At 40.6% G+C, this 25,703-nt stretch overlaps 1 protein-coding gene across 3 annotated transcripts in view; it reads right to left on the bottom strand.

Moving 5' to 3' along the window:
* Positions 1-25,703, bottom strand: part of VAV3 (vav guanine nucleotide exchange factor 3) — a 396,567-nt gene that overhangs the window by 223,152 nt on the left and 147,712 nt on the right. The gene's annotated exons all lie outside the window — the stretch shown is intronic.

Below are 25,703 nucleotides of genomic sequence, written 5' to 3'. Positions count from 1 at the left end.
AATGAGTAATTGAAGAAGCCCATTATGAAAATTAAATATTAAGTATGAGAAAGAGTTGCTTATCTCCTCAAACCTAGAGACAACGTACACAGTGGCACGCCCCTCCCCATCAAAATTTTCCCCCTAATGATAATTTTTATTTAGCTTGGGCTCTTTATTTTTTCCATCCCCATTAGTCAGTTTAAAAGCCATGAAAGAAAAACAGTTTGCCAAAACTGAATGGCAACACTGTACGCCAATAAAGCTACCCATTTTAACTCTTCTCTTCATGAGACCTTCTGGCTAATTCTCACCCTCTGCTTATCTGGCACATTAGTGCTGTTGATATCGTAGTTTGTGAGAAAAGCAAGTCAACCGTGCAGAAGCAGTTTGCCGTAGCTCCTTCCAAGGTCATGAGTTAAGGAAGCCATGGACATAGAGAAGAACTCAAGGAACCATGGGGACCAGCACACAGGTCTGTCAAGAAGTACTAATTAATTATGGCTTTATCTCCTTGAGCTCTCTACTCTGAAATTTTATCTCTTAACTCTCCCTGAGCCAATGGGAAGGCTATAAAGATTCCTGAACAGGGCTCTGGATTCAATAGGAGTTCCTGGGGAAGTGCTTCTTCCAGGAAGATAGGTTGAAAAAGGGCCATCAGGTGGCTTCAAGCTTGAGCCCCAAGCACCGGACAAGCCTGGCAGTTCAAGAACGGTCTGCAGCATTGCAGCACCACGGCACGAAGCTACCATCTAGCAGCTGAAGCTATGGGCAGGGATGCTGCATCATGGCTCCTACAGGCTCAGAGCAAGTGCCCTGTGGGTTCCTGGAGGAAAAACCCAAAGCCCAGAGGACGTAATTGGAAGTGTGGGCCTGGGGGTGCCGGGCTGAGTAATTCAGACAGGACAGGCCTGTAGACTAGACTGAGTGCAACCAGAAGCAACCCAGAGATCTGGTATTATGCAGGCATCTGATTCTCTGCCAGTGAAGCCTAACTCTAAATCCAACCAGATGGTGAGTTTCAGGCTAACAATATGTCTCACTTTCTCCTAGGAAATCAACAGAACTCATTATCTTAATTTCCTTTGCAGTTCTAATCTCACACAGCAAATTACCCCATTAGGATACACTGCAGCTTAGTGTCATTTCTAGCAACATGTTTACATCTTTCCTAAAATAGCTGGTTGTTGCTTTGAATACTGTAGAAGGCTGTTGAAAAACATCCCTAGCACTTCTTCTGTGAGTAAAGCAAAGCAGTACAACTAGATAAGATGAATAAAACATTACTTCTGTATCAAGAAGATTATGAACTATGGGAAACGCATTTGCATTGTTCAGAAGAGTAGAGTATCTATATGGGTTTAAGTGGTCCAAATTACAGTTTGTGCAGACCTTGATACTGATCATAAATGCAAGAATTATTCTGTATGTATTATTCTGAGGCTTCAAAAGTAAAGCTCTATAGAGAAAAAGAACCTCTCTTTAGGAAAGTCATATACTAGACTGGTTAAGATGCAGGCTTAAGACTCAAATTTTCTGGACTCACATCCCAGCTCCACCTCTCACTAGCTGGGTAACCACAGAAGAATGTCCTGTACTTCTACTGCTATTTCCTAATGCCATTGTTGCCACCATCATCATTGGTAAAGTAAGATTTGGTCTTTGCAAAGCACTTCAGAAAATAACATGTGATGTCTACCTCAAGTTATCATAGGATACAAAGGAAAGCTTTCTAATGGCTGGGAATACATTTAATAAATTATGTTGTACATTCGAGTACTTGATGGCTAGCGTTTGTTAATAGTTGCCAACAGTTGCTAAGCTTGTCTAATTGTAACACTATGCTTTTTAAAAATGAGGACTGTTGACAGTAAATGTTTTTCTTTTATTTAGCATTCATTTGCTGCTTCCATGTAATTAATGTTTAATCAAAATAATCAAATAAAAATATAAACTCCTGTCATACCAAAGTATGTCTAACAGGCTAAAAACAATTGCATTTGACCTTGCTACAGTGAATTTTAGTAAAAAACAAACAAATGTTCCACGCCTAGTCTGTTCATGAAGATATAACACTAATAACGACCAGAATCACATCCAGCTCATAAAAGAGCTCTAAGAACTGACAGTACAAAGAGACGGGCTCAGAGAAGCTTCAGCACACATCGCCCCACAGTCCCCATCCCCTCCACACCTCACTGCCTCAAATAAATATAAAAATCTATGTAACTAGAGTGTGTCTGTCATTTAACCACAATTTCAGGACAAGTCCTTTAGCTGAATCCCCACCCCCAACCATATGACAATCCCTCCCAACTCCATCCTCTACAGAAATTCTAGAGCCATCCCCACATTTTATTCAAGTGATTCTTTGAGAGGTTGATGAAAGTTCTTGGTCCTGTCCTCAGAGGGAGGGAAAATAAAGACTGTATATACTAATACACAGATACACACAGACATATAAGTATACACAATTCTGCATTTTATCTCAAGAAATCCAGGGACCTCTTGAAGACCATTCATGGATTTCCTAGATTCTCATTCCATCTCCTTCTTTGCCTATAATAAAACCAAGGCCCAGAAAAATTAACTAGCTTGTCCAAGGCCAAAGAACTGAGGGCAACAGAATTGGTACCAGAACCCAGGTCCCTTCTCCTCTACCCAGGCTACTGCTCTTTCCAACTCACCATCCTGCCCATGAATCTCCTGCGTTTACTCAGGGAACATCTATGGAACACTCACTATGGGCTAGATACACCTGATAAACTCCATTTTGTTATACTGAGGATAGCAAAATGGAGACTATATAATTCCTACTCTCAAAAACCCACCATCTGTTGGGAAAGACCACAAGGGTGGATAGTGGAAACACAGACCTAGTATTACAAAGTGCGTCCACAGCCCAGAGGAGAGAGCAAGGCCAGCTGTCCCCCTCAGCCTGAAGAACAGTCAGAGAGGCTCAAAAGGGTCTTTAGAAGAGGTGACCCTGGGCTGCATCTTGAAGGGCAACAGGGAACTTCCCAGACTCTCTGCAGGTTATAAGAGGTCTGATGGGTGAGAACCACCATGCCCTGGCTTCACCTCCTCCCTCATCGCATGCTCCAGTGAGAACACTTGCCCCTTACTCTCTGAGAAGCTCTTTGTAGTTGCCATTTCCTGAATAATATTTTCCTTATTTGGTTGACGGTGAATAGTTTTCAGGTTCTAAGAGAGAGGTCATTAAGCAAAGCTTTTCTAAACCAAACAGACCAGCACTTGTCTCATGAGGCACTTCAACACCATCGAGGTCTTGCTGTCTCTGCATTCTCGGCCTCCACACTCGGCCCCTGAAGACCCAAAATAGAGCATCTTTCCTTCAAACCTGTTTCTGCTCCCTATTCCCAATGAGCCCACGGTCTCACTCCTCTCCCTCACCTGCCCAGGCAGCCAGGAAACTTTCTCGACAGGCTCTTCTCCTTCATACCCCATCCTACCAATTCTCCCTTTTAAATGTATCTCAGATCCAACTCCTTCTCTCTTCCTGTGCTCAGGTCCTCTCTATCTCTTGCCTCAATCACTGGAAAAGCCTTCCAACTCATCTCCATGCCTTCAATTTCACTTCCTTCATCTTCTACGTGGCTACCACAGAGGCTGTATGACATTTCAAAACTGTCAATCTGGGCACACCACCATCACCACTCTGCCCACCTTAAAATTCTTAAATGTTAGCCTTCGTGCAGAGATCAGATTATTTAGCAGGACACTCAGAGCCTTCAATTGATTGGATCTGCTCCCCACCCGCTTCCAGCCTTCCCCTGCCACCAACTCTCCCCACATCTCCTGTTCAACCCCATACAACCACCTTGCCTGCTGTGCCCCAGACAGACTCTAGAATTTACTCCATACATGTAAATTCTACCAGATCAAAACATTCTTTTTACTAAAATTCACAGAGGTGGTTTCAAAATGAACACTTTCAGACTAAAGAGCAGGCAGGGAAAAAGCAAACTGGTACCAGCAGTGCTAATTTTCTCACACCAAGTAAAAAGAAGTTACAATTTTTCTTCCACACTGTTCTAACCATCCCCTGGGTCCAAATACCAAAGCAGATGAAACCTGAAATTCATCAGTGCAGAGTTAGGTGTCTGGAAGCACAACTCTCTAGTTAGACATCAGAACAAACATAAATACTGCTTCTCCTAAATTTACACTGGTCTGTGAGGATGTGTTGAAGTTAGTACACCATAAAGGATTCAACTTTTTGTAGGCAACTAAAAAGAAATACTTTAGCTTGAAAACATAATCATATTTGCAAATCATTCCCTGCCTTTACGCAGAGTAGAGATACAATCTACAAAATTCACGTGGCGCTTTTAATATCTTCACTACTACAAAAGGAAATCTAGTTGTGGGCCCTGTAGGTAAACACTGATTACTCACTGTACAATTATAGTAATGACTCTAGCTCAGCACTTGAGGTGGTAGCAGTGTTATTACCAGCTCACTAAGAACCCACTGTGGCTTTCACACAACTCACTTTAAACAGATGTGTCCTATGTGTTAGCATCAGGCCAGAGGACAGGTTGTTTATGAGACCAGAAATAGACTGGGGGAGTTCTATGTGACTTAAGGGACTTGGAAAATAGAACGAATTTTCAAAGCTGCCTACAAATCATTCAGCTGGGTCAAAGTTAACATATTTTCCAAACCCAGCTCACTTTCAAAGTCACGCAGAGATCTCTGCTTCCTGCATGCTGCCCCCATGGCTATTCCCACTTTAAAGGCTGAAATCACATGGAGTGCAGGAACAAACAGGCAATGCCAGGAAGACAGATCCAATGGTGGAGTAGAACATGTCCCTTTCTGCCAGCCTGGAGATGCTCCATCTTTAGTCCCTACCGCGAGACTGCTCACAGAGCAGAAGGAAATGTCTGCAAAAGTTATTCTCATATTTCAAATCATCTAATAGAAATTGCACCTTGGACTACAGGACTAGGAGAACAAAATGACAGCCCTTAAAATGTGTCTTTGTTCTGGCTGGTCTGGTAACGCTGGTCATTTCATACCGCTTGGAAATGCTCGTTTTCATACGTGCTTGAGCAATTAAAAAGCAGGTAAACTCATTCTTTATTATCTAAGAAACAGTTTCTAGACTAGAGCTGACCATTAGAAATATGTGAGCCACACACATAACTTTAAAATTCTAAGAAGCTACATTAGAAAAATAAAGACAGGTGAAATTAACTTTAATCTTATACCTTATTTAATTCAATGTATTTATAACAGCATCATTTCAATATGTAATCGATAAAAAACAAGACATTTATATTGTTTTATTTTTTTATTCTAAATCTTCAAGATCTGGTGTGTATCTTATAGCACATCTAATTCAACCAAGGCATATTCGAGCGCTCAAGAGCCACATGGAGTGAATGGCTATAGAGTAGACAGCCCAGGTCCAGACAAAACCCTTCCGAGCGCTCACAGCATACAGAAAAAGGAGTCAGATCCGTAGTGAAGAAAAGGTTGGGCCGAACCTTTCATTTTACAGATGCAGGTGGTAGCTACAAGTGGCACGGCCCCCTCGAACTCCACAGCTCCATGTGCTTGAAAGAGAGCCAGAGCCTACACATCTGGACGCCCAGGGTCCGTTTTAGTAGAACCAGCGGAGTGCTAAAGAGACCCTGAAAGGGAGTGGGGAGCCCCCGGGGGAGGAGGAAACTGCCCCTCCCCACAAGCCTTCTCTATTTCACATTTCCCCGCCATCTATAAGTGCCAATTGTTTGATCATTCTCTCCACCTGCCAATCTGACGGTCACCCACCAGGACATTCATCACCTATCCCAGGCCAGCCTTGGCCCCGCAGACACGCGCTGAAAGCTGGTCAAGTCCTCTGCGCCCAATGTGCTCGCAGTGGGGTTGGGAGACAGACAAGGAAATAATCACAAAGATCCAGGTAAGGCATTACACAGGTGGTAACAGTTGTGGAGGGATGATGTACAGGGCTTGTAAGAGCAGAAGGACAGACAGTCTTTGTCTAAGACTTCAGGGGATGCTTCTCTGAGGAACGGACATGGAAGTTGAGATCTGAATTTCTAATGAGGTTTTTAAAATTTTTATTGGAGTATAGTTGACTTACAATGTTGTGTTAGTTTCAGGTGTACAGTAAAGTGAGTCAGTTATACATATACATGTACCCACTCTTTTTTAGATTCTTTTGAGCAGACACTCCATTCCAGCATTTTTCACACAAAAGCATTAATGTTTTTAGTATGTGCTATAGCTTGAATGTTTGCATCCCCCCAAAATTAATATTTTGAAACCTAATCCCCAATGTGACGGTACTGGGCTGTGAGGCCTTTGGGAAGTGACTGGGTCATGAAGGCTAATGGGATTGTTGCCCTTCTCAAAGAGACCCCAGAGAGCTCATACCCCACTTCCACCATGGGAAGACACAGCGAAAAGACATCTATGAACCAGGTAAGCAGTGCATACCAGACACTGAATCAGCTGGCACCTTGATCTTGGACTTCCCAGCCTCCAGAACTGTAAGAAATAAATTTCTGTTGTTTAAAGCACCCGGTCTCTGGTATTTTGTCATAACAGCCTAAATGGACTAAGAAAATGTCTAACATCATTCCTTCTTTCCATTTATTTCTAACCCTATTTCTTCTTGTTCTTTCTCCCAAACAGGGAAGGTCACTGAGTTCCAGAGATCAATAAACTCACCGAGTCTGTGAGCCGGTGCGACTGTGATGAGAATGGGCTCCCAAATATCTGCCTCCGACAAGGGCTTCTCCCCTCTGACCTGACCGCATTTATCAGACTTGACAAGTTACAGTACAATTTCCCAGGCGTCCTGAGGCGGGTTCGATCCAGGCTGTCAATGGCCATGTAGAAGTTAGGACTGCATTTGATAGGCCACAGAGTTAAGCAAGGTGTTTAAGGAGGACGGTAACATGTTCAGATTTGTTTTCTAGGATAACTGTAACTGTGCTGGCTGTTCAACAGATTAACTGAAAGAGAAACACACTCGTAGAATGGAGACTAGAGAAGAGAGACAACTCCAAGTTCAGGTGACAAAGCACACAGCATGGCCCGGGGCACTATGATGTGAAGGAGGGAATACATTCAAGGGCATTTCAGAATATATTCAAGTAAGGTAAGACAGCTACACAAATGTGATTCTCAGATGGCTAAGACCCATGTTTTCCAACACTGGCTGAAAGTCAGAAACAGCTGAGGAGCTTTTAAAAAACACCTATATCCACGCCTTGCTTTCATAAAATATGACTCAGTCTGCAGTGGGGGTCCAGCATCAGGAGTTTTAAAAAGCTTCCCAGGTGATTATAATATATAGCCAGGGATGAAAACCACTAGCTTGGATACTAGAACAGCTTTTTGAATCCCTAAAGTCAAGCAGAAACAGTATGTTTTTTAATGTTTAATTTAGCAAATAAGTATTAAGTGCTTAAGATAGGCACTAAATTACGTGTTTAGGTTTATTTACTCCCATAAAATCTGAGTTATGTGATTTTCTTATTTTAATACAATAAGAACCCTCTAAGGGTCAGAAGTGGAATGATTTCTAGGAACATGATAAGCCAATAGCAGAACCTAGATTTGAACCCAGATCTGAATACTCAGATCTGCTAAAAGCAGACGATGCTGCCATTACCTTTAGAGTTGGGCCTTTGATTGTCATCTGACTTATAGTGTTCCATAATTTGCAGATATCTTGATCCCCAAGGAGTGTAACCACCTCAAAAGCTAAACCATGCTCCATGTTCCACTGAACCCTCAGCTGTGTCTAACACCATGTGAACAACGGTAGCATCTAAACTCACCTGCTACTAAATTCACCATCACACTGCTGAAGCAAGGGTGGGCTATCTTTTCCTTATTTTGCCAAAACAGAAACCTTGACTATATTTTCACAGAAAACCTTTTTCAGGGTTACAATACACAAAGTATTATGGAAATATAAATCCTGTATATTCATAGCATAAAACAATTCCTTTAATAGTGTAGTTCAAATTCATATGAAAATATAAACATGTCATAACAGTAACTTCCTGCATCTTTTTGTCTGAACAATAAACAAACAGGAAACATATACTATTAAAGTAACCACCTACAAAAGCCCATGTAAATTTCAACAAGTAACAAAGACATTAATATTTACTAAACAAGGGCTGCCTCATTATGCAGTCATGCTAACTGCTTATGAAAATTTATTAGTACATTTGCTCTGTAACATTTAGGTACTAATTCATGTATAATAAAATGTCCAAGAAAACGCGTATGATCATAATTAATTCTAAGTTATTTCCATATCTTATTTGTTTGAAACTCAGAGAGCAGAGTTTAGCTGCAGAAATAATTAATTTATATGTAAAATTTTCTCGTACTGTCAAATTGAACACAAGAGGAGCAGTTAACACAGCAGAACCCACTTAGAAGGGTCTGACTGTTCAAAGCTAGAGCCCATGGGCTCATGTTCCTCCATCTGGTTGGTAATTAAGTAGACTGTAAGGAAACATAGTATTCTATTTTCTCTAAGGGTTATTTCTCTGTTTAGAAGTATAAATATTTATATGGATTTAAAGTTAACCTCATCTAAACAAAAATAACACTGGTAAACAACTGAGTGCTATTATATATTATATATATTTACACGCACACATACACACCCATAGATGCCAATCTTTATGCTGAGCACTTTATTAAATGCTCACAACCACCTTATGAAGAAGATAACGTCATCATCTTCATTTGAGAGAAAGCTAAACTGAGGAACAGAGAGGTTAAAGAGGCCATACTCCAGAGGCAGCGAGCAGTAAAGCCAACAGCTGCACACAAGTGATCTGACCCAGAATGTGTGCTCTCTTGATCACTACACATGCTGCCTCCCATATGAAAGTACGGATGATACATGGTTTGGGAGCTACAAAGAGGTGAAAGACACTGTCCTCGTGGTCCAGAAGCAAGAGCTCTGCCTGTTGGAACTAAGCAAGCCCACACACGCTCAGACCCACATGCTGGAAACTAAAACCATGAAAATCAAGACAGCTCGTGATTACTGCTAGATAAATGGTAGAGCCAACTAGGGAAGGTGCCTGTGCTATAACTCACCACCCTTTCCATATTTGTCATAACTTCTCACATTTGAAATATTACATATCTGTTTATTATCTGTCTCCCTGAACTAGAGTATAAGCTCCATGAGAGCAGGGGGTGTGTCAGCCCTGTTCCCAGCAGTATTTACGGCCCCTAGAAACCACAGAGCTCACAGATGCTCAATAACTATATCTGAACAAGGGAAGGACTGAGGAGCACCCACAAATAGAAGCACAATAGAAGGAGATGGATTCACGATGGGGGATTTTGAAATAGGACTGAAGAGGCTAGCTGGAAGCACATGGTATTAAATGTTAGGCTAAGGGCTTCCCTGGTGGCGCCGTGGTTGGGAGTCCGCCTGCCAATGCGGGGGACGCGGGTTCGTGCTCCAGTCCAGGAGGACCCCGCATGCCGCGGAGCAGCTGGGCCCGTGGGCCATGGCCGCTGGACCTGCGCATCCGGAGCCTGTGCTCCGCGACGGGAGGGGCCGCAGCAGTGGGGGGCCCGCGTACCGCAAAATAAAAAAAAAAAAAAAAAGTTAGGCTAAGGAGGCTGTTTATTTATGGGGAGCTAATAAAGATTTCTGAGCTGGAGAATGAACTGTCAGAAAGCAGTATGTTGGGCTTCCCCGGTGACACAGTGGTTAAGAATCGCCTGCCGGTGCGGGGGACACGGGTTCGAGCCCTGGTCCGGGAAGATGCCAGGTGCTGCGGAGCAACTGGGCCCATGTGCCACAACTACTGAGCCGGCGCTCTAGAGCCCGCGAGCCACAACTACTGAGCCTGCATGCCACAACTACTGAAGCCCACGGGCCTAGAGCCCATGCTCCGCAACAAGAGAAGCCACCGCAATGAGAAGCCCACGCACCGCAATGAAGAGTAGCCCCCACTCGCCGCAACTAGAGAAAGCCTGCATGCAGCAACGAAAACCCAACGCAGCCAAAAATAAAAATAAATAAATTTATATATTTTAAAAAAAAAAGCAGTAGTTAAGAATACTAATCTGGTAGCTGTACAAGACAGTTCGGAGGAAGGAGCCTGAACCTCGGAAGATGTTTCAACACTCGCCTAGCTCTGAATTGATTACAGAGTGAGCTTGGGAGGTAGCAGAGGAAATGAATATGGTAAGTGTTATGAAAAAGGGATCAACCCAACTTGTGCACTGGATACACAGAACCCCAGAGAAGCAAGTCTAGCTTGAGCAAACTTCAGAAAATCTGATCTGACTCTAGTTCATTACAATGTAGAAGATGCACTAGAGAAAGGATTAAATCCAGGCATTTTTTAGAAATATGATTCTATTCCGGTAGGGGACAAAGATAGCTCTGGTTGACAAAAGTTGAAATAGCTGACCCAGAACTGTCTTGAATCTCAGAGACCCATGTGACTGGGACATTTCACATCAGGGCTGCTGACCTGAACCTGTGTTAGGCTGGATTCACAAATCTGGGGCTGGCCCAGAAATAGCCTGACTCCTACTGAGGGATTTGCAAGTGTGTGTGTGTGTGTGTGTGTGTGTGTGTGTGTGTGTGTGTGTGTGTGTGTGTGTGTGTGTGTGTGTGTGTGTGTGTGTGTGTGTGTGTGTGTGTGTGTGTGTGTGTGTGTGTGTGTGTGTGTGTGTGTGTGTGTGTGTGTGTGTGTGTGTGTGTGTGTGTGTGTGTGTGTGTGTGTGTGTTCACACATGGACCAGTACTAATCAAGGAAAATTTTTAAGGAAATATATTTGATTCATAGTTTGTTTTTTTTTTCCCTTCATCTTGCTTTTCCTTTTCAGCCTTTGCTGAGGATCATTTGCAAACATGATACACTGTTTTCCTTCCCACCTAAATTACATTGGATTTAATCAGCTTTTTGAAATTCACTTGCACTATGATCTAAGGAAAAAAGCTGAAGATTAACTTGTGTTTTTATTATTTAATTTCACTTTGAGATGCCATCTCTATTTCATTCCAGGTGTTTGCTCCTGTCCTCTTTAGGAATAACTTTAGCTGAATTACTTAAATAGCTATTTTTGAAGCAGTACAACAATATCTGCTGCTTTAGAATTCTGTTATCTGTGGCTTTTAAACCCTGAAAGGGATTTTATTTAGGAGCCCTGGAAGACTTCTCTTTCTGGAACTTGGATACTTTGCAATGAGCAAGGAGTACTTTTTAGTCATTAGCTCCTCTGAGTGTATGTGGTTAATCCAGGATAATCTGAATTTTCCTTAGAATCTGAGTATTTACCAAGAACTGGCACAGAGAAAATAATCCTCTCAGAGGCTGTAGAAATGGAGCTCAGCTCTGATGGGCAACATGATACCAGTGAGCATGCAGGGCCGCGCTCTGGTGGTCCTGGTCCCAATTTTTCCTCTGATGCAGTTTTACATTTGGTATTTTGTTTGCACTTAACCTCAGATAAAGTATTTCACCTGGAAGAATGGGTACAGTTTACTTACAGGACAAAAAAAAGAGGAAGAAAGAAAGTCAATAAAGTTCACAATTCTTTCACCAGAGTTATTTGGGAGTCATCAGCCCTCTCTTCTGAAGCTGCTTCTCAGATACTCTTTCTAGTCTCTTTTGAAAAGAGACTCAGACATGGAATATACCAGAGACACACTGCCTAGCAGCCGGACAGTGCTTGGGTTCCCCTGCCAAGCAGGTTTGCCTCCTGGCAGTACCCAGCAATGGAACAGAACTCCCAAGTGAGAAAATAGTCATATACAGAGGACATTATTGAGATAACTCATGTCTAAATAACTTAATAAATTATATCCTTTAAACCCTTGCCATGATGGCATCCTTCACATATCGGTTGTGCTGTATCAAAATCCCTAGGCCACATTAGTAAAATTCCTTGAATGGAACCAGGCTGGATCTACCCTGTATTGGCTTCTATGCAATGATAGATTGTACTCTGATAATAATAGAATGTTTCTGTTTTAATACTGTTGTCCTTTTTCTTTTTTTAAGCTTCTGTCTTAAACGTCCCCCCAAAATGAATATCCAGTCAAAATATGGCATATTTAAGAGGTTTTGAAATCTGGATCATCTTTTACGGTTATTTCTCCCAGAGAATACTCGATAGCACCCTAAATCAAGAGGACAAAACCCTAGAGTGGCAGCCCAGACTCAAACATTTATATCCAGTTATAAAAATTTGCTTAAGTCATGGGTCTTTTAATACTATACAGACAGGAAACCTGAGCTGATACAAAGAGCCCTCAATGAAGTAGAACATTCAGATCCTTACACTTTGTCCAAAGGGACACTTTGAATGGGATGTTTCAAAGCAGCTGTTTTGATGAGGCCCGGTCAAAAGAGCTGTGCCTATTAGGAAGTAATGAACAGAAAGATACTTCTGACCCCATCAAACCCCTGATCCCTGTGCTGATCTTTACCTCATTCCTAACTCCCAGCCCATCAGAATCTAACTCTCAGAACTGAAGATGGGGTAAAAGTTCAAGAATGAGGCAACTGATCACTTGATTTAAAACAAACAAAAAGGGGCTTCCCTGGTGGTGCAATGGTTGGGAGTCCGCCTGCCGATGCAGGGGACGCGGGTTCGTGCCCCGGTCTGGGAAGATCCCACATGCTGTGGAGCGGCTGGGCCCGTGAGCCATGGCCGCTGAGCCTGCGCGGCCGGAGCCTGTGGTACGCAACGGGAGAGGCCACAACAGCGAGAGGCCTGCGTACAGCAAAAAAAAAAAAAAAACAGGACAGCTTCATATTATTTTTTTCAGGCCACATAAGTCCCTAACATCAAATGGTTTATCAAAGTGGTTCCTAGGATGTGAGGGCGATCTGGCTGCGACATCTGTCACCCCATTGATGGCCAGGGTTGATTCGGCTGATCTGGCTGGCTAGGCGGGTGTCCCCTTCCTCCCTCACCGCTCCATGTGCGTCCCTCCCGAAGCTGCGTGCTCGGTCGAAGAGGACGACCTTCCCCGATAGAGGAGGACCGTTCTTCGGTCAAGGGTATACGAGTAGCTGCGCTCCCCTGCTATAACCTCCAAACAAGCTCTCAAAGTGGCTCCTACACAATGGCTTTGTTAATATGACTGCCTCAAAACATCATGCCAAGAGAATAGGACTCCACAGAGATTTGGATTCTGGTTCCAGCCATGACTTGATGTGAGACCATGCTCAGACCATGTGGTCTCTCTGGGCCCCAGGCCCTCATCTCTAAAATGACGGGCTATTTGGATCTCTAACCTCAACTCTACCCATCTAAGCTGCCACAGCCCCACCTGCTAACAGTGAGCCAACAGTGGCACAATCTTGCCACTTTTTTTTTTTTGAAGTATAACTGATTTACAATATTGTGTTAGTTTCCGGTATACAGCAAAGTGATTCAGTTATATTTTTTTCAGATTATTTTCCTTTATAGGTTATTACAAGATATTGAGTATAGTTCCCTGTGCCATATAGTAAATCCTTGTTGCTTATCGATTTTATAAATAGTGGTGTGTATCTGTTAATCCCATATTCCTAATTTATCCCTCCTCACCTTCCTTCCCCCTTTGGTAACCATAAATTTGTTTTCTATGTCTGTTGTCATTTATTCTTTTATGGATCAGTTCTCTTAGAAACAAGACATGTATATTAGTGCAGTGTACTGGACTGTTCATACATGTTATATAATTTGAGGCAAACGATTCAGTGGAAAGGCTCTATATTATTTCTACTAAATATATATAAATACTAGAATCCCTCAATATATGATGGGTACAATTTTTTGAACCCTTAACCCATTTAAAGAGCATATGAATCTGGTTTTGATCTAAATAAGGATCAAAGATTTATAAGAGAGCACATTATAAGTGAATGTAAAAAAATACAAAATAAATTCCTGTCAATCATGGCAGAGTCAAAATTTTTTGTAGTAGTCTGATAAGTGGAGTTTGAAAAATAGACATATATTGTTGCTTGTTTTTTAAAAAGTATAGTTATGCAAATTTACCACATAGCAACCTTCTTTACATCATAAGTGTACACTGATTAAAAATTTTTGCCGCCAGTATATTTGATTCATTTTTCTTACCTTCTCCTCCACAAAATATTAAATAGTTTGATTCAATCACATTTATCTGCTTTTTGGTTCTGATGAGTAAAATAACTTTGAAAGATAAGTGGAAATTTATATATAGTATGACTCTGAGGTAGGATAATAAAAGTCTTAAAAATACTGAAATGCACAAAAAGGTACTAATTATATTATGATTATTATTAGCTACCATTTTTCAGAGCTAACTGTGTGCCAGGAACTCTACAAAAAACTGTGAGGTGGGAATTATGCCAACTTTACATAGTAGGAAATAGTATCAGAGAAATTACATAGCTGTCTAACAACCAGTGGAAGTCACACCCCAGCCACTTTAGCTTCCTTGTAACACCAGTTTGCCCTACAGTAATTCTCAACTGGAGAAGCTACTATTTTATTGGTTTTCACTTCATCCTTCACCTAACATATATGTATTGAGCATCTGCACATGCCACGAATTCCAGTAGGTATCAGGGATAGAAAAAAGTCAGTGATGCATCTCTTTCCTCAAGGAATTCCCAATAATGTGGAAAAGAGAGAGACATGTAAACCAACCCTGCAATCAAATGTGAAGTGCTGTGAACAAGGTACTCACAGGGCTCCAAAAAGCTCGAGTCAAGACCACCTGGATCTATGGGTCAGGGGAGGCATTCCAGTGAGTTACAGTGGAACAGAGTTTTAAAAAATGATAAGAGATTTGCTATGCGAGCAGCAGTGGACAATGACACTCAAGACAGAAAAACAGCAAAGACATAAAAGAGCACAGAACTTTTGAACGACGTTATGTCTCAATAACTGCATTATTTCTAGGTTGGGGTAAAAGTGAATGGAGAATGAGTGGGGAAATACCATGTTAAAAAGAATTTTAAATCTTTGCCTTTATATAGCACAGTAGTTCCCAAACCTTATCCTGCATCAGTATCACCTGGAGGACTTGTTAAAATACAGATGCTGGGCTTCACGTCCAGAGTTTCCAATTCAGCAGACCTAGGTGAAGCCTGAAAATTTGCATTTCCAACAAGTTCTAAGATGCCACAGATTGTCAGACTAAGGATCACACTTTAAGAACCACTGATATAGAGAAATAAGCCATGAAGAGATTAATTCAAGAACACAGTATTTTTTAAAGTTATTCCCTTTAGTCCTCTGGTTTCCCCTAAATGTTAATCTAAAAAAGTTCTTGATTTAAAAACTGAAAAGTAACTACCTACAGGTCTACTTGATGTAAACAGTCTTGCAGAAGGAACACAAACCAACAGAGGAATAAGGAATTGCATTTTTTTGGCGTTTACTCCAATCCTACCTTCTAAAGTGAGGTTGTGTGAGAAGGTCTCTTGCCTTCCCACTGCTCTATCAAGAGGAAGAGGCCTGTGTAGAAATAGGAGAGGGTCCTCTCAGACCTGTACTGCACCAAGGTGGGCCCCTGCCCCCATGCTTCTCATCCAACCCCCAGCCAAATGTTGCCTGTGCATCCAATAAACAGGATGTTCAAGGGCATACATTGCACTGTCAACAACAGTGGCTATCTGGGGAGTGGAGCTGCTATGCATTTCGCTGTTGCATTTATGTATGTATGTATGTATGCATATATGTATCTATGTAGGTATGTTGCCCCGGGTCTTAGTTGCGGCATGCAGGATCTTTCGTTGCGGTGTGCGGACTGTTGCAACATGCATGCAGGATCTACTTCCCCGACCAGGGATCGAACCCGGGACCCCTGCATTGGGAGCTCGGAGTCTTACCCCTGGACCACCAGGGATGTCCCTACTTTTATTGTTTAACATTTCTATATTGTTTGAAGGTTTATTAATAGGTGTACATAAACTTATTCGAAAAAAAATTTTTTTAATACAAAGATGTTTTCAGGATTGTACAACAAACAGAAATGGTTTTCAAACTCTCTTACTGCTCTGTGGTGCCAGTCCTTGGTTCAAATAAAATATTGTCAGAAGCCCAAAACTTAAAACTGATAAAAGAAGAGCTGGTCAGGAAAACGTGATACTCTAGAGGTGAAAGACCCAAAACTTCTTTGAGGAACAACCACCTTATTGTTTCTCGAGATAATTACAGTACTTTGAAAGAGTACTTTTCATTTAGCTATGTAAGGCCTGGATTTTACTTTAAGTTATGTCATGTTTGTACCTTATACAATCTATTGGCTTGTGTTGAAAAATCAATTAATCATTCAAAATTTCCTGATTCAAAATCAGTTTCCTTATTTGTCTTTTCTGTTTCTGATGTTCACTCAACAAAAAAAGAAAACAAAGATGTCAGGTTCTGTCAGGTTGAAAAAAAATCTAAAACTGTAATAACACAAATATAACTTTCATTGTTTTCTATTTAATTTTTTTAGATCCAAATTTGTTAGAACGGTAACTGAACTAAGTATAAAACAAGTTACACACACACACAAACGTGGGGGAAGTTTGTCTAGCATAAATATAGACTAATATGTAAATTAATATAGTAACTTACTTTCCACTAATAATGACTTCTTTCTATTTTCAGTCCTTGAAGGTAGGAACATACTTTGGAATATTTGGCACAATTTAACTTGCTGTGAAAACACTAGTATTTCTAATTTGAATCCTACATGATAAAGCATGGCAAACAATTCTAACTACTCATTATATTTTTTCTCCAAATGAGGTTTCTCTCACTCTAACATTGTAGAGCAAACCTGATATAACCACAAATGTGATGAAGTGCGGTGGATTTTTTTTCTACTGTTCAGCAGCATCATTCAAAAAATAGCTACTTTAAAGCCACTGAAACTCTTGGTTTTCTACTGTTCAGCAGCATCATTCAAAAAATAGCTACTTTAAAGCCACTGAAACTCTTGGTTTCTAGGTGTCAAAATGATCACTTCGAATCAGAGTACTTTTCCAACACAGATTATTTCAGTGCAAATGCTACTGCTTTCTTCTCCATCCTTTCTCAAATAGATATATGAAAGGGGAGGACTAGAAACTATAGTAACTCTCTTTCCATTACAGTCAAGACTCAATGTTTATTAGAACTTAACTCTATTGCTTCTCTCCTTATATAGTGGAGACTGTTACTAATCTCTATACTAAAAGATAATCTGATTTGTCCTCTGCTCTTACATATCGAAACAGGGTTTTTAAAGAGAATCACATGAGATCTGATTATGCAGCACCGATTTGATCCCACATAACAACCCTGCTCCTCCAAGGGACAAGCCAGAAGGAGGTCAGGGTAATGGTGCTGGAGGGCCACTGCACAGGGCCTTGTACACTGTGCACATAGTAAACCAAGAAGCGCATCCTCTAGCGATGAACAGTGCATAACTGGCTTGATAGCCTAGACCCACTACTCTTCACACCCACTCCTACTATCTGCCTGCCTAAGCTCTGCAAAAGCCCAAGACCAATGCCGGCAATCCATGTAAAACCTCGGCCTTTTGACTTTGCCTTGAAAAAGCATTAAATGTAATTTAACTTTAAAGAAATGTTTCTATAAAGGCAGTAAAAAATGTTCGTTGGATTTTCTTTTTCCTCTTTTGTAGGGAATGTGGCGATATATTTCAGTGTCCACGTCCTGGATCCAGGGGAACAAAAATTGAGCAATGTTATTGTCCCCCTAAAGAAACTTATGCATTTACAAATAAGGAGCAAGCGTGGGGATTTAATAATTGACAGAAATGTAATGCTCAGATTATCAGGCAAGACATAATTTTGGCTATTTTCACACACTTGAACGATGATGACTGATTTCAGAATCTAAATACTTGTTTAGAAAAATGCTTTCAACATACATATTTAATTAGGTCTCAAAATGGAGATAATTTACACAGTGTCCTGGGAGGCTTAGCTGACACAGGATTTCTGAAAGTTTTGACGCTAAAATGTCCATCTTTAGTATGAATATGGGACACATATGGGCTAAGCAACGTTAATGCTTAGCTTAGATAACACTCATAAACCAGGGCCAGTATGGAACACAGGAATCACAAACATGAATAAAGAGAACATGCACTCTAGGCCTGCTAGACCTATGAAGAAAGAAAGCGCTTTTAATGAAAAGTGATTAGGAAGGAAGGAAGGAGGGAGGGAGGGAGGAAGGGAAGAAGGAAGGAAAGAAAAGTGATCAGAAGAGACAAAAGCAGTGAACGCACACCAAATAGCAAATTCTAAAAAGCCACATCCTTTTTCAAATTGCTTTTAAAACTCTATAAACATGATTTTCCTACACTATAATATTTTTGTTGGCATATTTTTTTCAGGACTATTGGAAAAAGGAAATTATGCTAGTGTAAAAACTAAGAAATATTCTGTCACTTTAATTAAATGGGAGGTCACTTTTGGGCCTTGCTCTCGCACCTCACAGCGAAGACACTTCATGATCCAAATCAGCTGCCCCTACAAGTCATCCTCAATTCCAAAACACTGTGACACAGGTCACAGGAAACTCTAGATCTGTTCCGATTTCAGGTGTCGCCCCAATGACCCAGAGCACACCTTATATTCTTATACATACATATATATATATATATATATATATATATATATATAAAATGATTGTCTTAGGGCTACACAGTATACTATAGAGGAAGAGGTTACAATGCATTTACTCAACATCCTACTGTTGAACACATGAGGTTTTCCCCCCAACTTAACACAATTACGAACAATGAAAAGAAGAAAACTTTTGAATCTAAATATTTGTCCGTGTGTCTAATTATTTCCTGATAATTATTCCTAGAAGTGAAGTTTCTGGGCCAAAGGGGATGAACATTTTTAAAGTTCCGGATGTATACTGCTAAACCATAGAGGGTTTCTTTTTTTATAACTTCCCTACAAATAAGCTATTCCAAACTGCTCACAAGGCTAAGTGGAACTTGCCCAAAAGGAAGGGGATTGTTGTATTATTCAATTGTGCCTTTGATCCTTGAGAAGCATTCTGAGGTGCTCCTGTGATTTTTCTCCCCCCTAAAGCGATTCTAGTGTTATTCTTGGCCACTGAAAAATAAGCAAAACCATACAGTTCCTTTCTTAGAACTATTTCCTGAAGGTTTCCTTTGTCCACTGTCAATTCAGCAATGTTTGGTGGTGGAGTCATTACCATAATTAGACAGCACCTAAGAGTCTGGGAAATTGACACTATCTAACTTCCAATGAAAAGAAGAACATGGAATGAATGAAACATTTAACACATTCAACAGGGAAGATTACATTTCTAGGCAGAAAAGAGCATTGTTGTATCAGCACTAGGTTTTTAGTCCCTGAACGGTAACATGGCATAGGCATCACCTGGGTTCCTGGGATCCTTAACACATCTCTAATTTATAGACAAGTCAAATCACAAATATTTTATGAGCATTTACGATATGCAAGATCCTGTTCCTAAGTATTATGAAGGAAACAAAAAAAATCTATAAACCAAGGAGCTTATAACTTAGGGTAGGGGACCAGAAAATTACATTCAAAATGCATTAAAAGAGAGGAGAAGATATTCCAACATTCCAAAACAATACATAAAAGTCACAAAGCAAAGGCACTAATTTGTGCAATTACCATAGATGACAATCTTTTTGTGGACACATTTTGTTTTATCTTATACATTAGAATACCGACTTTGTGATCAGGTTACAATTCTTTCCAAATAACCCCAACATTATGAAATTAAGAATGACAGAAACCATTAACAAAACATCTTTTTATTTCTATACATTAAGGCAAAGAAAACTATTTGTATTCAGTGATTTGAATTTCTCATAGAAACACTGTTAGAAAGATTTTAAGAACACTCAAGTTACAGCATAATTTACTGTTACTAGAAAATGACATGTCACAGTAAAAACAACACCTTCGCAATTGCAAAACATGTCTAGAAGCTTATATTTTTATAAAGACCGTATTTTCTGAAATAATTTCTCCCCTTTTAACAAACATTTTGCCACACAAGAAAAAGGTGATAAAATTCTGCTGATAAAGTGCGGCTGACAGGACAAATTCTAGAGATTCCGACAGCAGCAGGCTGGACCAGGATTCTCAGCCCCAAACCTAAGCTCCAGCCTTAGGGAGTCTGGTAGCAGATGCTAGAGAGAGATGGGCGGTCCTGCTCTGACAGGGAAGCTCATGCCTCATGCCTCCCCATCAGCCGGCTTCCTACACTTTCAGAGCCGCAGAACAGAAGAGAAATACACAGAAAGAGGTGGCAGGGGAGCTGCATGTTTTCTTCTCAGAACCAGAAGAGAAGGACACTCTTGCGTAGAGAACTGCGCTCGTCAGACTTTCCAGTTACACTTTCAATTTCACATACTCTATTTGCATCTCTAACTAAAGAAATTATGACCGTTTTATAAATTGGTATAACCCCAGGAAATTTTACAATTTCATGAAAATTCATAAAATAGTCTCATTTGAATGTTACTTTAATCATTATATTTACATGACAAGACTAAAATGTGTTTTCTTATAATTTGGTTTTTTTCAGTTAGTAAATCTATGGGATAGTTTATTTTCTTTTCCTCCATACTTCAGCTGGACAATTTTATCTTTCTGTCACCAAATAGGTAATCATGTTACAGTGAAACTCCCAAACACATTTTTTACATTCATCCGGATGTCCTGAGATCACCCCACAATGAACAGTAAGAAGACAGCAGGAAAATGGGTGAAAAACAGGAACATTAGGCAAGAGGACCAGACGTCAGGGAAGGAAGATGGACAATAAGGGAAAGGTAGCATGAGAACCACCAGGACAAAAGAAAAGTAAAATTAAAAAAAAAAATAGGAAAACATGTAAAAAGCCCAAAAGTAATTTTAAGAAACAGGAAATAAGAAACTTAAAAAATAGTATTCTCAAAAGGTCTTTTCATTTCAGGAACATGTGTATAATTCAACTGTTAAAAGTCCCTTCCTGACACATGAACGTGTTCTGAATTAACAGACAATTTAACTTTCGTCTAAGACAGACACTTGAAGGCCACATAAAGAAGTTGAAAGAAATAAAATTGACATGGTTTGGGGTTTGATTTTGTTATTGTTTTTCCCTTTTGAATCTCCTTTCATGCTCAGGAAACAAGGTCTTAATTATTCTAAAGCTGTTTAGAAGGTGAACAAATATCTTGAAATGACGCTCCAAGGCTCATTCTCTGCCTTACGCTCACAGATGACCTGGACAGAGAAAGAAGGGGCCTGACAGTCAGACCCACACTGGATGTGATACTGAGCATGATTACTCACCTGCACAAATGAAGAAGTAGGCTGACATTTTATTTAAAAATAGGATGACACTTTGGGAAAGCCTCATATAAAAAGAAAAGTAGAGAAAAAGCTGGCCAGGCATCAATACTAAGTAAGAGAGAACTGGCTGAATACAATCTGATTTGTAAAAAAAAAAAAATCAATTACTTCCTCACCATACACCAGAGAAATTCTAGGTCATTAAAGATTTTTCAAAGATGTTTACCATAAGATTAAAAATATCTCATGATGGGGAGAAATCATATGGAACATTTCAACAGATTAGAATTCATAAAAATGTAAAACTATTACATGGTAATATAACCATAAACAAAAGCAAACATATTAAAGACAAACAGTTAATGCTTTTTTCTAACCAAACTCTTACAGATCAATATGAAAACTATTAACAACCACAAAGGAAAATGGAAAAGAGCAAATCCAAGGAAAAGAAATATGATGGCTGTTAACATACTATGAATCAGAGCTCCTCCGAGAAATGTCTTTTGACTTCTAAAAGAGATTTCTATGAAACAAGAATAATTCACAGATTAGATAATTTGGACAGAAATTTTTCTTTTGTTTTAAGGTTTTTCAAGTTGCAACAAGAAGGCATGAGCTCACATCATTTTCTACAAGTGGACAAATTCACCACACTACACTTCACACCAAAATGCTTGCCATTATAAGAAGCCATTAGTATTACCTCTTCCTCTGGAAGCAAACACAAAATTTAAAATGGCAAGTACAAAAGTAAACAAAATCACATAGTCTTAGAATATTACATTAAAACTATTAAAATTGTACCATTTACAAAAGTTTAGAGGGAGGCACAGCTCTACAAGTCTGGCTTGCAGGACGGTGTTTAGCACAATAGCTGAATACACTAAATTACAGTTCCGTCAGATGCTGCATAAATAGGATCTGTGCACAGTGAATAATAATCCCAATGTAAAGATGCTCCAAGGAAATATAGAAAGTGGGAAATCCTATAATAGATACAAGGAAAAATCCTAGGAAAAATAACCTGTCAACTCCTTTGTTTGTTACATGTATTTTATTACCTAAAATACCCTGACAACTGCTGTGCTTTTTCTGTATTATTTCTTACACAGATTTCCAAAGAGTAGGAATAGTGGACGTTAATATTATGTACCTAGTCAATATGAGACGTGAGCAGTTGCAGTTCAGGTTATATATACAGCACTATTTTTAATGTACTCAGCATAAACTTCCATATGGAAAATAACATGCACAGAGCTCAGAAGTCCAAGCAATGATTGATCCAGAACTGCTAAATCAGATTCCTTTCTTCCAATATCATTAAAAAAATATAACACTAACTAGAACATACATCCAAGGTTATATATTTCCCATTCAATTCATCATTAGTCAAGAATCTGTTATGAATCTAACACCAAGAATAGAATAAACATAAGTACATGTCATGGTTCTTCCCGTTAAGGACTTGGGGTGGGGGGCAGGGAGGGATATAAGAATATGAGAATTAAAAACACTTGATGAAATTAGAAATGCTACTAACTAATAAACTATGAACTACAGATTATAAATATATAAGTAGCAAAGAAAGAAAGATCAATAAGAAAGTCTGGGGCTTCCCTGGTGGCGCAGTGGTTGAGAGTCCGCCTGCCGATGCAGGGGACACGGGTTCGTGCCCCGGTCTGGGAAGATCCCACATGCCGCGGAGCGGTTGGGCCCGTGAGCCATGGCCGCTGAGCCTGCGCATCCGGAGCCTGTGCTCCGCAACGGGAGAGGCCACAACAGTGAGAGGCCCGCGTACCGAAAAAAAAAAAAGTCAGTCTGGAATGATACGGGGACTTCACAGAAAAGGAGAAACAAACTATATTCAAGAAAAGGTAGAATTTAGACATTTGAAAGATCAGGGATCACACTCTAGACAGGAGACAGCATCAGCAAGAGCAGACTTCCTCTCTGATACTCTCTTTCATCAGCCACTAACGGGATGCAAATCAGAAAGGATCCACATTAGCAAATCACTTATTAAAGGTCCCTGACTCCTGAATCAGCCAATGGTTAACCATAATAATTCTGAGCAATGAAGAGGGATGATGAAAACAGCACTATGGAATAGTATTCTGGCAGGAATCTGCAGAATGAATCCAAGAGAAGAAACTGGTATTGGAAAGACCAGGGAAAGAGATTATGGGGAAAATCCAAACTCAAGGTCTTGAAGACCCAGCCTACAGGGATGCCCCAGTAATAGAGAGGAAGTGGTAGACCTGAACCTGACTTAAAGCATCAGTAGAATTTGGTGATAATTGGTTCCAGATGATGAATAAGAGAGAATGCCAAAGTTTCTACCCCAAGAGAATGAAAAAAACCTATCTCAGTTTTCTTATTATAAAAATGAGAAAACTTACTCTATAAATTACTCATAATCTAAACATTATTAGATGCCCCTGTGTCTATCTGTCATTCTCTTTGGCTACTGTGTATCTGAATCATCTTCCTATGTTTGAAGAACACCTGCCTATCTTAGGAGGACGAGCCCTCCTCCTACTCTATGAATAAAAATGCCCCATACTCACACCTCAGCCTCCACTGCAGCTATGGCCTGGGCTCATGACCTACTTTCTGCCAGGGAGATACACTAGCCCCAGACTCTTACTAGGAAGTTTAGAAAAATAAAAAAACAAGACATGTAGACATACTGTCATGTCAACTGGTGGCAGCATCTAACTCAGGGTTCCAGCAGCAGTGGCTGGAATCCAGGACAACCATCAAGTTGCATGGACAGTGTCCCTGGCCAACTCATCACCAGGCAAGTTCAATGGTGCGATTTTAGGGACAAATCCTGGCTGCCTGCTTCTAAGGCCCTCCCAGAGATTCTGTGAACCACTCAACGCACTTTAACTGACTTCCTTTTTTATTTAAGTCAGCCAGAGTGTGCTTCTGTGGCTTATAAGTAGGAATTCTGATTGACAGAGATGCTAATGAAAATAGCCTGTGAAACAGTAGTAAAAGTGCTTTTAAGAAGATGGGATATTTGGAATGAAGTTCAAGCACTGTCTGCCAATAATCAGGGCACTCTTTGTTTAAGATACAGATACTATACCTCCAAAACCTTCCAAAACCCTGGCCTCTTCCACAGGCACACATAGGCACTTATTCCATTGCCTGACAGAGAGGCGATATGATGTACTGACAAAACAACATGGGCTTTAGAATCTGATGAACCTATGCTCAAGTAATGACTTGAATATTTGGTGACAGAGTAACTTTGGGCAAGTAACTTCCCTTCTCTGAGCCTGTTTTCTCATATATAAATTTGAAATAACTATGTTAATTCCACAAAGTGGTTGCTGGGATTGGATGAGATAGTTGATGCAAAAGCCCTCTTCTGGTGCCAAGTAGATAGCGGTACTCAATTAAATAACTGTCAGTCTCTTAATTGATTTATACTGGCCACACGCAGACTTTCAGTTTCACAATCCTGTCCTGACCCGGGTTATACAATCTCATCTCTGCCCCTGATTCTGCAAACCTCCCAGAACTGTACCATCAGTCACTTAGAAACTTCACTCCAACGCCAAATGGGCCTATCTGTTGGGACTCTCTGATATTTAGGCTTAACATTTTTTCTGCTGGCTCATTTACTTTGGCCTGCTTTGAGTCATAAGAACATCAACCTGGCAGCTCAAGTGTCTAAAGTAATATATTCTCATTTTAGATCATTTGGAAAGCACAGAGAAGTGTACAAAAGAAGAAATATCACAAAACGTTTAGATTTGGAAGAAACCTAAAAGAATGACCCTTCAAACTCTCTTATTTTTTGAAATGAGCCAACTGGAGCACAGAGAGGCTCAAAGGATGGTTCCAAGTTCACAGGGACCATCATTTCATACATAGCAAACTTGTACTGAGCATCTCTAGGTGGCAGCATCGGTGACCAGGGCCAGAGCCCACTCTTTAGCTCTCCTGACTCTGTTGTGATATCCACTCCATGTCCAGAGGCTGAGGCTGCCCACCTCCCACCAAACCGCCACAGCAAGAGCCCTTCAACAACAGCTGCTAACTCCTGAAGAGAGAGGAAGATTCCCAGGGCAGAGAAGGGCATTTGGTGCAGAGGCAGGGGCACAACCAGAGGTGTGCGGCATGCCAGCGCACAGTAGGTCCGCAGACAGTGAACCAGCAGGCACAGAAAGGCCCGTGTGCCAGAAAAGACAAGATATGGAAGTGGCCAAGCCAGTCAGGTCAGGCCAGACTATGGAGACCCTTCAAGGCTGCTTTAGAGACTGTGAGCCTTTTCCTCTGAAGCAGGAGGAGACGTCAAAGGCTCAGGAAGAGCAGAGGAGAGGCAGGATCAGAGCTGGGTTTCAAAACTACCCCAGTTGGAGGGGACACAGAGGG

The sequence above is a fragment of the Globicephala melas genome, chromosome 1, assembly GCF_963455315.2.
Source record: "Globicephala melas chromosome 1, mGloMel1.2, whole genome shotgun sequence".
NCBI lineage: Eukaryota > Metazoa > Chordata > Mammalia > Artiodactyla > Delphinidae > Globicephala > Globicephala melas.
This window is presented reverse-complemented; position numbering and strand designations above follow the sequence as displayed.